Source organism: Brienomyrus brachyistius, chromosome 25, assembly GCF_023856365.1.
Source record: "Brienomyrus brachyistius isolate T26 chromosome 25, BBRACH_0.4, whole genome shotgun sequence".
Lineage (NCBI taxonomy): Eukaryota > Metazoa > Chordata > Actinopteri > Osteoglossiformes > Mormyridae > Brienomyrus > Brienomyrus brachyistius.
The window spans coordinates 2,266,624-2,279,483 of NC_064557.1; the positions used below are offsets into that span (position 1 = coordinate 2,266,624).

The 12,860-nt window shown below is 47.9% G+C and overlaps 1 protein-coding gene across 3 annotated transcripts in view; it reads left to right on the forward strand.

The window, feature by feature from the left end:
* Window positions 1-12,860, forward strand: part of LOC125720558 (peroxisome proliferator-activated receptor gamma coactivator 1-alpha-like) — a 177,357-nt gene that overhangs the window by 86,061 nt on the left and 78,436 nt on the right. The window lies entirely within an intron of this gene.

Here is a 12,860-nt window from a genome sequence, read left to right on the forward strand (position 1 = left end):
GAGAATGTAATCCATCCCCTTTCCCAAGGAGCCTCGCTGCAGATTATCGGGTAACAGGCCACCCGCCACTTCGCGAAATGATCTGTCTCTCTGCGATGGACTCTTGCCTGAACTGGGCCGTTTCCTGATTGTGTCTTATGCCGCTCGAGCTAAGATCTAGATCATCGTGGTCCAGCTGGGTTGCTTATTGGAGACAGACGGACAAGGAGCCAAATGGGATGATGCTTCATTTTAGGCGGTAGTACAATATGGTTTCTGCCCTTAAGTAAGCAGGAAGGATTAAAGAAGAGAATAATGGTTTATACTGGTTTAGCTGAGGCACAGATGGGCCGCAGTGGATGCAGCGTCCAGCCTCCCTGTCTCGTGTCCGTTCCTCCTAACGCCTGGACCTCCTGTCATCACAGTCTCATTAGGTACTTTGCAGGAAGGAGAATGTCAGTAGCCGAAGTCTACCGCTTTCCAGTCCTCTTCCACTTATTCAATTTCACTGGACTCCCACCAGTGCTCAGGAGGGGGTTGGGGAACCACGGCTCCTGTTTGGACAGCGTGTGACTTGGGGAGGCGGGCGGACGGGCCGAGGTAATTTGATATGTGGCTCCAGCGCCTCCGTCGAAGAAGCACAGAGAACCTTAGCTAATACGTACTGTCTGACTTGACGGGGGTGATTGTACGATAAGAGCGGGGAAATAAGAGCGGACATAATTCATATACACGGGCCAACCATATCATTAGCCAATGATATGTTTGGAATTGGTGAGTGACAGGGCAGAGGGCACTTTGGGGGCAAATCTGCTTTCTGCCGGGATCAGTGTTCCTGTGCCCCCCCCCCCCCCCGTTTATGCCCCTGCTATTGGACGTGATGGGACCTGTCCGTCACCAGACGTGCCCCACAGAATCCGCAAGATGCAAAATGGCAGAGTGAGCCTTTCGCAGGCTTGTATATAAACGCCTGTCATTGCGTGCGTGCTGAATTGGCAGGTTTCTCCAGCCGAATAGAGTGACGTTTTTCAGGGAACAAGAAGACCTTTGAGCTTAAAGAAACTGCACAGAATGCAGAGAGTCCAGTTAAAAAAAAAAAAAAAACAGACAAGGCAGTTAAGGAGTACATTTACAAAAATATTACCTGGACAGATAAGAGAAACCCCTGTGCTAATTATAGATGCTATTAAGCGTTGTGGTAAAGCATTGTAGCATGTTCATTCATATTCATTGCAGGTAGTTAGTGTGTGGACACTCACTGGCGATAAGCTCCTTTCATGGTTTTTTTTGTCATTCAAGCCGAACATGTGACACGCGAAACTATAATAACATTTCAGAAGTTGTATCTGTGTAGCTATCGTGTTAATTCAGCCAATCACTTTGTTACGTTCAATGGGCCGGGCCGGGAATGAAATTCCTCATCGGCCGCGAGCCTCTGTGGGTCAGAAGCGCTACGCTGGTTTTTCGTCATTTGATGTATGGCTCTTTGTAGGGTCACGCTCATCCTTCACGGTTTTAAGCACGCTGGAGAGGACTTTCGCTTCTCCCCGAACGTCTTAACCAAGTAATTGTCAGTTACTCTGAAGCTCCTCGCTCCTTGGCCTGTGTGTCCCAGTCATGAGATTTAGTCTCTTCTTATCTTTATGTCTATCAGAGGATCCATTTCCCGTTCTCTCCCAAACGTCTCTCTTTGCATTTTGTGGCTGCTTTTATCCCAGCTAATGGGATTTTTCGTACCTCCCTGATTAATTTCAGGAGCCAATCATCTGCCATTTTTAAAACATTTACCTTAATAGAGGAGTCAGAAGGCAAGCTAATAAAGTAGGCCAGTATTGATTGGTTGTCAGCGTTTGATCACTGGGGGTCCGTGATGCTGATGATGACGAAGGTGTAGGCCTTTGCCGTTTTTCACCATTACTGCTGGGCGGACAGTGCAATTTACTTGAATTTGACCGATTTTTATGCTTTATTGTCTTGTTGCTCTCAGTGTGTTTTTTTTTTTCCACACTAAATAATCTGTCTCTTTTGCATTACGTTTTAATACTCGTTCACTCAAGTTGAGTGTCAATCTACTCACTGTCCCGCTCCTTGGTGGCCTGACAACATCGTGGCACTCTCTCCCCCCCCCCTCATCGCAAGATCCTGCTCGTAATACAACCTCGCAGCTATCTGTTAGTGACTTCATGGATGTGACGTGCCACCTCTACCCTAAAGTTCCGGCGTCTTTCATCTGCACAGCTCCCCAGAACTGCCGGATGAGATCCGTTCTGTGTGACAAGCTGCATGTTCTGACTATCGAGCCCATAACTATTTCAATTTTAAACTTATGTATAATAATAATCATATTTGGCACACAGTGCCTGTGTAATGTGTTTCCACTGATGCGTGTTTAAAATAGCATACAGTCGACAGGGAGTCGCTCGCTGGCCAATTTTTTTTTTTCTCCGGCACTGGAAAAAAAAACAACATGCAAAGAAGGATATTAGCATGAAACAAGCATTCAGAGGCCAAAAGAGAAATAATTACTATTGACAGATTGAACAACACATTAAATCCCAACAATAATTAGAAAGTCAAATGTAAAACAGTCGAGAGTCAGGAAAGGACATGTTTTGTCATCTAATTTGAGTTTTAGTATAATTACTTTTATTTTTACTTTCATTTTTTAATTTATTTCATTATCAACAAACATTTTAAAATTTATTTTTGTTGTCAGTCTCAGCCATTAATGCCTGGCTTCTCTTTAGAGAGAAAAAAAAACAAGACAATATGCTATTATTTTAAAACCAGGAGGCTCACATTGCCTGAGAACCTGGGCTTGTTTAGTTTAGTTTTTGTTTAAATGACATGTTGTATTTACTTATGTCAATTAATACTTTTTGAAGTTTACACTCTCAGGCTAATATTTCATTGTAAAAGATGATGGTGTATGCTTCAGGGCACTGTGATGATTGGTTGTCCAGGACTGGACCATGCGGAACAATTCCCGAAGAAAAATTCGAGATTCTAGATTCTTTCTAGATTCTAGATTTTTTACTGTCATCTCGCCACAAATGTTTGTGTTCCAGGCCCCAGGTGGCTACTGTAAAATGTTGTTTCTCTGGAGCCACTATGCAATTTGTGCCACGGCAATGATTAAGAAACAATAAACATTCAGACAATCAGTCATACATCTATTATAAACAATATATACACCTGTTTGCATATGGGCATACCCTAGCCATACATACTATATACAGGGACATACCCTAGCCATACACACTATATACAGGGACATACCCTAGCCATACACACTATATAGAGGGGCATACCCTAGCCATACACACTATATACAGGGACATACCCTAGCCATACACACTATATACAGGGACATACCCTAGCCATACACGCTATATACAGGGACATACCCTAGCCATACACACTATATACAGGGACATACCCTAGCCGTACACGCTATATACAGGGGCATACCCTAGCCGTACACGCTATATACAGGGGCATACCCTAGCCGTACACGCTATATACAGGGGCATACCCTAGCCGTACACGCTATATACAGGGGCATACCCTAGCCGTACACGCTATATACAGGGACATACCCTAGCCGTACACGCTATATACAGGGACATACCCTAGCTATACACGCTATATACAGGGACATACCCTAGCCATACACGCTATATACAGGGACATACCCTAGCCGTACACGCTATATACAGGGACATACCCTAGCCGTACACGCTATATACAGGGACATACCCTAGCCGTACACGCTATATACAGGGACATACCCTAGCCGTACACGCTATATACAGGGGCATACCCTAGCCATACACGCTATATACAGGGACATACCCTAGCCATACACGCTATATACAGGGACATACCCTAGCCATACACGCTATATACAGGGACATACCCTAGCCATACACGCTATATACAGGGACATACCCTAGCCATACACATTGTATACAGGGACATACCCTAGCCATACACGCTATATACAGGGACATACCCTAGCCATACACATTCTGTCTTTGTGCGATCATTCTAGAGAGTACTTACATAAACCTAGATGGTATAGCCTGCTACACATGTAGGCTACAGTGACCTTTGACTTTTTTTATAAGTAGAAAGAGTGCACACTAAAATAATGATTAAAAAGTGCATAAAGCAAAGTCATTTATCAGTTATTTATGTGTTTTGCACTCTTTATAATTGTATGTGCTATACTTTTTATCAGCTCGCAAGAGGTTCGCTTACACCAGAATCACCACACACATGACATCACAAAGGCTAAACCTTCACTAGATAATTTTTCAGCTCGATTGCGACCACTGTCCTATATGCTCCTGTAAAGCACTGGCCCCCCTGAATCTGCCAGGGTGTCCAGATCCCTGCTGTGCCGTGATTATATATGCATACATACAGTAATGGCCAAAAGATTAGACAGGCCATGCCTACAAAGGAGAATGATGATGTCACGTCACATGACCTGGTCACCTGACCTAAACCCAGTATTGCCAGTAGTGCATAATGACATATATGTTATTTTACAGTTTTGATGTCTTTACAGTCATTCTAAAATGTAGAGAATGGTACAAATAAACCTTTATGTGGGTAGGTGTGTCCAAACTGTACGCACATGTGTACTTATATTGAATTGAAGTCAAAAGCATCAGCTACCCTGTAGGGTCAAGCGGCCTGTAATGAAGGGCCGTTTAGATGAATGCCGTCCGTCGCTGTCCCGTAAGGCCGAGGCGCTGACCTCAGCGTAAATCGTCACCTTCACTGTGCCACAGGGGCCCTCGAATCCGAGTCCCACCGGCAACGTGTCCGGAAATCAGAGAGGGCAGGTGGCAGGTCGGGCCGTGAGCTCCGCTGAACATCGGATTAGCTGCGATCTCAGTGTGTGGGGTACACTGTGTATGGCCTCCTTTCTGGGATAATCACTCTCAGACGTTCGTCATTGTTTCTCGTCCCTGAGAGTGGCTGTGGGATATATAGGATCTGATAATCCCCTTGTTGTGGTACATTGCTCAGCGGGGAAGTTTGTCCGGTCTCATCCGGACAGTTTGCTGAGACGCTCCTGGGCGATGCGAGAAGCGTCTTCAGCTTCGATTCTTCATCCCAGCCCAGGTATATAAATCCGAGCCGGAAAATGGAAAAATTGGATGTGGACCTGAGCGAAAACGGCTTCTAGATTAAAGACACGCTGGCAGGAAATGGCTTAAACTGTACACAGCCTGTCGCCGTCAGAAGTAAACATCAGGAAAAGCGAATGATTCACCTGTAACGAGGCATCCGGCAGGATAAACTGGCAGCCGGAATAATCTGTCATATTTTTAATTGCTCTGTTATGGGCAAAATGCTGTTTGTATCAATATTAGGAGCGGCCATCGATTTCCGCCGCTATCCAGGTGGTATTATAGGGAGCTCACGGCTCGCATAATCGACTCGCGCTAGATCGATACTCCGTCGTCGTCTGTCAGTTTCACAAATTCATCAGTAAGTTTTACTCCCGCCTGGACAGTCCCAGGTGTCATCCCTTAGGTAACACTGCCGATTGACACCTCTGGTGGCCACCAGGAACAGGGTGACTGCCTGCGGTCCGTTTCTGTGCTGTGAGATGAAGACCGCAGTTCGACCTTTTCCCGGTTGACGTGGGGACATTACAGGTGTTTTGTGACTGAGGGGAGAGTAGGCCAGAAGAGCCCCCACTTTTGGGAATTGCTGCCCCGTGTCGGGGGAGGGGGGGGGCCGGATAAGGCTAACGATTTCACGTAATAGATAATCATGGATACAGGAATGGCATGTGGTTTTGCCGAGGATTTCTTTGACATCAGTCTTATTCATGTACGGAGCCTGATACAGGCTCCTTAATGCCCTCGCTGCCGGGGGCACCGTCCACATGACGTTGGGCTTGGGTTGGAGCCCACCCTCTGGGTGAGGGTAACAGAGCCATAGCTGAATTACCACCTGCTCTCCGCTTCCCAAAGGGGCTATCTCCGGTCATGCCCGCGAGGACGTCCGTCGGCTATTTGTAGCGGGAGAGTGGCGATCAAAGTGCCGCGTATCAAAGGACACGAAATCTTCCTCCTCGAGTGGTTCTAAAATGGGTGTGGGAAGGTCCAAATGAAGTAGGAGACTCCCGTGCAAGAGAAGGTATGTCAGTGTTGATCCTTTGTCAAATTGCAGACAGGGACAGGCAGACGTGAAGCGCCCAGATGCAGGTTACCCCGGTTACCCCCTTACACCGTCACTCAGGAATATGGACCCATTTGTGATCCATCCAGTACTAGACGCACGGGAACCCCGGCCGTTTCATAGCTGTCTGAAGTCTCCCTGACACAGCGAGCTCACAGGCTTCTCCGGGCTGTCAGGGCACTGATCTGAAAGGGCGTAAGCCATGCGTGATGTTAAATGCTTAATCAGACCTTGGATGACACTGACAGTTGTATCTCCCCCAAGTTGCGGGGGCGGGGGGGGGGGGGGGCAGATGAGGGCAGCCGGTGTTCATGACGGCGCCCCCCCAGTAGTCTGTTTGCTTCATTTCACTCATCGGCGTGTAAACGCGTTAAGATTAGCGTGACGTGTGGCTGTGCCTTCTTCCTGTAGCTGTCAAAGACGCGCGCTAGCTTCTCTTTTTAAAACAATACGTTAGACTATTAGGGAGTCAATATAGCAGGCTGAAATTCCAACGCTATTGCCGCTAGCGCTTCTGCGGAGGCGGGCGTGCCAGACCCCGGTTCCCCGCACGTACATGGAGACACAGCCAATTCCAGGCTGTCCTTAACCATCTCACCTTTACAGCTGCTTTGGGCCCGCGCCAGGAACCCGCTCTGTTGTGTCCACTTGGACAGCCGGTGGGAACGCCTTAATGCCCGTGACAGCCTTATAAATCAGGCCCGGCAACGCCCTCTGAAGGATCATTCTGCATTCGCTCCGCCAGTAGCTGTTTCTCTGCAGGGAAATCCTTTGTTTTTTCGGCTACATCTGTACGTACGTACATTGCACGTTTGTTCCTCTGTATTCCCCAACCCTGGTCACGGCCTTCCCCCTTCCCATGGCCACATCAAGCCCCGCCCACTTCTCCTGTGATCACATGTCTGTGGAGGCTGCTTATAATTAAGAGTTTGTCTCGCGTGTGCAGGCGTACACCCCCCCCCCCCCCCCATGCTGCTTTTCTGCACCTATATTAGCGCATCAGCACGCGTACGTACCCTAAAATGCTGCACATGCTCTATAAAACCATACGTCCAGCCCGCATCACTAGGGGAAAGGCCACTGTTATTTTCAGCTCTGCTCATATGATGAAAATGGTGCATAACATAATAACCTTTGCTGTTGTGCTGGATAAGTGGTTATGGAAGATGGATGGATGGATGAGTTTTTTTCTTTGTTATTCTCTGGCAAAAACATAAATCCCTTTGCTCTACTCAAAGGTTACTTCTGGGTTACGGCAGCAGGTCCTTGACACATTTGCACCTCCGTTTATCATTAGATTTCCTCTTGCTGTCTGTCCCCTGAGTGAGTCTGAAATGTGATTGGTTAAAAATCACATGTTAACCAGACCAGATGACAGACTTGCGTGGGGATAGTATGTGTCCATAGCTCTTGCCACCCAGTTTGACTTTTTCTTCCTAATGGCCTGTCAGTCGCTCTCTCTCTCTCTCTCGCTCTCTCTCTTGCTCTCTTTCTCCGTCCAGCATTGAGCCTCCTAATGGAAGTCTCTAGGTGGTAGGTGTCAACAGGGAACTGGGCAAACATGGGCTGGTCCAGCAGTCTGGACGGCGAGACTGGAACACTTGAGCCACATTTGTGCGGTGAGCAGAAGATGGGGCTGATATGAGGGGAGACACAGAGAAACCCTTGATCGCTGCCCTGCCCCCCCCTCCAGTCCATATGCCATCCCAGGGGATCTCTTGAGAGGCTGGAAGTGGGCCTACCCAAGTCCTGCTGCCCTGATGTTATACCTGAAAACGCTCCATTTGAGCCCCTGTTTATTACGGAAATATGTTCAGTCTCAAAAGTGCCAGAAACTCAGGAGAAAAGGGGAGAAAAAACCTAATGAAAAATGAATGGGCTCAGTTACTCAAACGGATGAGATTCCCCAGAGAAAATAAGCGGCTCCATTCTCGGGGAGTCGCGATTCCTTTGTAGCAGTCATCTTTGCCGGAATTGTGACGACCTCAGAATCTCACGATGAGCTGTTTTCGCACTGCTTTCCACTAGACCACGTAGCCCCTGGCAGTGCTGTTTACACGCATGAGGACGCACTGCATATCTGTATCTTCAGAGCTGCGCTGTAACAGGACTGGATGCCTTATATTTACGTAAATAACCACACCGCGGGCAAGACGTTTTTCCATTTTATTTAGTGGACACTTTTATCCAAATGTTGTTGTTTTTTTTTAATTGAAGGACGCAGGATTAAACAATCTCGGAAACCCTGCCCAGGGGACCAGCAGTGAAATTTCCCTGCCTACCCTAGGATTTCAACCTTCCGATCACAGCTCCCTAACCAGCTGCACCATACACCGCCCACCTCGTCAGTCACAGAGACAACCTTGGCGAGCCGTAGAGACTGGTTTCCATCAAACTGGAGCCCCAAGGCTGATATCTGGGTACGGATCTAGTGATGGAGTGGCCCGTTAGTCTCGGCAGTGTGGGCGGGGCCAGGCGTGCGTTCGCCTGACCGCCGGAACCCGCTGATGTTTAAACACAGAGCGCCGTTCATCGATCAGGGGGAGCGTGGCTCGCATCAGGTTTCTTCCCGTGGTCGCCATACCGCGCTCTCCGCTCCCAGTTATTTATTTATATATTTCTCCCCAGTTGGCTTCTATTTTTGGCATGCTGGCTCTGCCTGGATTGGTGGGGGAGCACGGCGAGGGGGCCCCCATTTGGGCACGGAGCTCATCGCAGTCCGAATGGCATCATTCTCTGCTTCTGCTGCTCACGGTCCTTTCTGTCGAGCCGGGCGGATAATTCGATCGTCTGGCGAGATCCCCAGAATAACGAGTTAAATAATCATATCTATAATGATTTTAGGCCGGTGGTTTAATTATACCGCAGCTGTTTCCGCGTTCCCTCCTGTCACCGAATGGGTTAAAGCTGCTCGTTTGCTGGCTGGCCCTGTTTAGCTGGAGGCTGGCGGGCTTTTCTGGCAAACACCATCTCCCAAAAGAGCTCGACACTCCCGTGGCTGTCTGGGCCTGCGCCGTCCCTCCTCCCGGATGCGGCGGCCAGCCCTGGTGGTGCGTGGACGCCCGGCAAATGCATCACTTGGGCATTTCCTGCCCCTATGCATTATGATAATTCAATTAAGGAAACACGAGTTTCATTTCTACGTCCCGGGCAATCCATCTCACTGACGAGGGCGTGTGGAGACGCTGTAAGACAACTTGAAGGCAATACCTCGCTGTGCTTGATTACACTTCTCTTCTGATTGTGTTTATTGCATCTGCAATTAATCTTTGAGGCAGATACTGTGGTGTTGCTGCTGGCCACACACGTATTCACTCCGGGAAAAGTTCTAGAAAATGCAAGTCTGTCGCCATCCTCGTCACCCTTTCTTACATATTCTTATGTTCGTAATTAGTGGCTCTGCCCCCTTGTGTATCCATTAAATGTTTGGGGTGACACTGTTGTGTGTGTAATTTGAAAGGGGTGGGATAAGGGGAGTGGCTTAGTTTTCGAACAAATGAGAGATGATGGGATTCACAGAGTGTCGCGCGATAAATGGATCCTGAGCCTGCCGGCCCGGCCCGGCCCGATCCATGGCTCTAGGGACTCCTCCAGCTCTCGCTTGCATCGGCCCAGTTTCGGTGCCGGTTTCAGTTTAAATCTATGTACCTGTCTGAGTTCAACACTCCGCTACAGGATCTTGAGGCCACATCCTACTGATGCCTTCGGCTTCCGGCCAGCTTTCCTCCCGCAGCCCTCTAGGGGGCGCCCATATGTGTTTGCTTCGCATTGGCTAATTGCCGTCACCCGTCTCGGCGCGTTGCCCTTTTTCTAAGGGTGGGCGTGGCCACCTCCATGTCACGTGGATGCGTTTGCTCACCCTTTGCATTTCTCTTGCCTCGGGGGTGGGCGGAGGGGTGTTTGGTGCTGATCCGTTTTGCAGCCAGCCCGGCTGATCCTGATGCTTGGCTCCTGCGTTACCTACCGAGTCCGAAGCAGGAGGGCCCTAATTCCCACAGGATTAATGAGGCAGCTTTATCTCGTATACAGGTCCCACTCCCCTTCCTGGCAGCGAGAGGCCCGATAGGTCGGCTCAATTGAGATAGTGCCTCTGAATCTAATTTTTTTCCTTCTCCCTTAATGGATTTATCCCATTTAATAAGGTCAGTATTCGCAGGGTGGCCAAAATACCTGTAAATCTAAACCTGGGGGCCTGTGGATCATATAGCGCTGGGAGATACCACGTCTGACTGAAAGGGGATTCACATATTGGGGTGAGAGTGAAATGGGCTCTTCCTTACCTGTTTTTCAAAAGACACCGGCCTCGTGTGTTAGTTCCACAGTGTTAGCAACCCCGCGCTATTCTCGTCTCATCGCCGTACCCCGTCTCCTGATTCATGCTGCCTCCTGGTTTTTTAATCATGCGGATTTCTTTGGGGGGAAAAAAAATCACACAGAGATTGCGAGCCCTTTTGACCGCAAGTCTTTGCGGACAGGAGCGCTGGAGAGGGCAACATTCCCGTGCAGTAAAACATGCTTCCCGTGAGCGTTAGTGCATCGCCGCTTCGGCTAGGTTATTACGGCGTCGCCGTCCGGCTGAACGATCGGGGCGTCGTCGCTGAGATGCACAAAGGAAGACGTGATGCATTGTCTTCCCGCAAAGGCAGAAGCGAATTGGAACAAGCAGAAGCAGTCACTTCTAATGCAGCTGGCCCTTAAATGTGATTCAGCCTTATCTACCGATGGGCTTTCCTGGGCCTGAAATGATTGTCTCGCTCAAATAAACAGATTGAGCGTACCGTGGCCCCTTCGTTGTATATTGAAATAAATCTTTCAAATCAGATTGTTTTTTTTTTCTTCTCAAGCCATTTCTTAGGCTGCCTGCTCCGCTTTGAAGCTGTCGCTCATAAATTTAGCCGCTACGGGGTATAAATCTCCCTCCTGGAGAGCTCTTGGTGTACGCTGACGGCAGGGGCGACGGGGGTAGGGTGGGAGGCAGCCTGCTGAAGCGCTGGGGGCTGCTTCTCCCCACAAGCACCCCGGTCTCTCTTTCTGTCCCTCATTTTAAGCGAGAATGTGACAGAGGAGGATGTGAGGGGATTTTTACCGTCTAGCCCATGGTGATGAGCAGCCAGACACACCCCGAAGGACCCTGGTGGGTGTTTGCACTTTTCTCAACCATCCTTTGCTGCTTGTCTTTTAGTTATATAGTTTGTCTATTTGCATTTTAAGATGCAAGGCTAATCATTTTTTTATTATTATTTTTAACTTACCAGACACTTTTATCTGAAGCAACATGCACTTTTTTTCTGCCAGTTCCTGGAGCAACTGGGAAAGTTGCTCAAGGGCCCAATGGTGAAACCATATTGCCGATTCTGGGATTCGAGCCAACAACTTTCTGGTGACAGACACAGCATCCTAACCCTCTGAGCCACACAACATCGTTATGAACAAAAGGAGACAAGCACCCGTAATATTGCTATTCCTTTTAATGCTCCATTAATTATAATGCACTGTATAGTGTGTCCTGGATGCCTATTCGCCATTTAGCTTACTTTAATTCCCTTTATCAGACCCCATAAAGGCGTATAACGCACCGTCAGTGGAAAGTGGAGGATGGGGGCAACACTGATCAGCCTGTCAACAGAGACTTTAGGAGGCTAAGCTACAGTAGCAGCTGATATGTCTTAAAATAACATCACAGTCTCTCTGCCAAATTGATAGGATGCAATTTAACACGCTCCGCACGTGCTCAGTCGAAAGTCTGCTGCTAAAGACTGACTCCGCCCTCTTCTCAGTCATATATTGTTGCAAGATTTGGGAGAAATGGCGAAAAGCTGCAACATCGTCCCTAATGCAACTGGAAATAATATGTAATGTTCATTACGAAGCACCTTGCAGTGCTGCCGTAACTTACGAGCCATTTGCATTCACCGATCTTGCATGCCAGTGCACTCATATCTAAACATGACCTTTCACCCAGCATGCATACACTACAAGCTCGTAACACCTCGCTTAATTATAGTGACCCTGCACTGGAAATTACTGCTAACGGGAAACCATACTGCCCTCTCTGGGCAACTTCAATATGCCTCTGTGATACTTTAACTATATCACTTAGTGGTCAGTGAGTACACACTGGGGTGCCCCTTGGCCCAATGGCCTTTAAGTCCCAGAATGCACCACACTAATGTAAAACCATAGCTATATTTTTCTGTTATTCGCGATTATTGCTTCTATCAAGTACCTATTCATGGACTAGAGGGATGATTTACAGTGATCCTGCAACATAATGACCTTCTCTGGTAAAAATTCAGACTGAGCAATACTATCAGATGGGTTCTCAGATCTGTCTCATCAGAAAACCTCTTCAGATCGTCGCCAAGCTGTGCCCATCCTCTGTTATGAGGACGTCTTTGGGTTATTTGACAAATAACCTTTTCAGGAAATGTATGAAACATCGATAAACAATTAAATTATTATTATACGCTAGCGAACAAAGGGAAAGCACTTAATTTTATTCCACTCTTTTGTTCTGTATATGTGCCAAGAATTTATCTAATAAACACACCAACAGGAATGTTCCGTGTACATTCAAATCAGCACGCCTACACGGCAGGTACAGTGAAACCTCTGCAAATAACCTTTTATGTAGAATGTGCGTGATGCGCTGACAGTTAATACTCGGAGCCGCT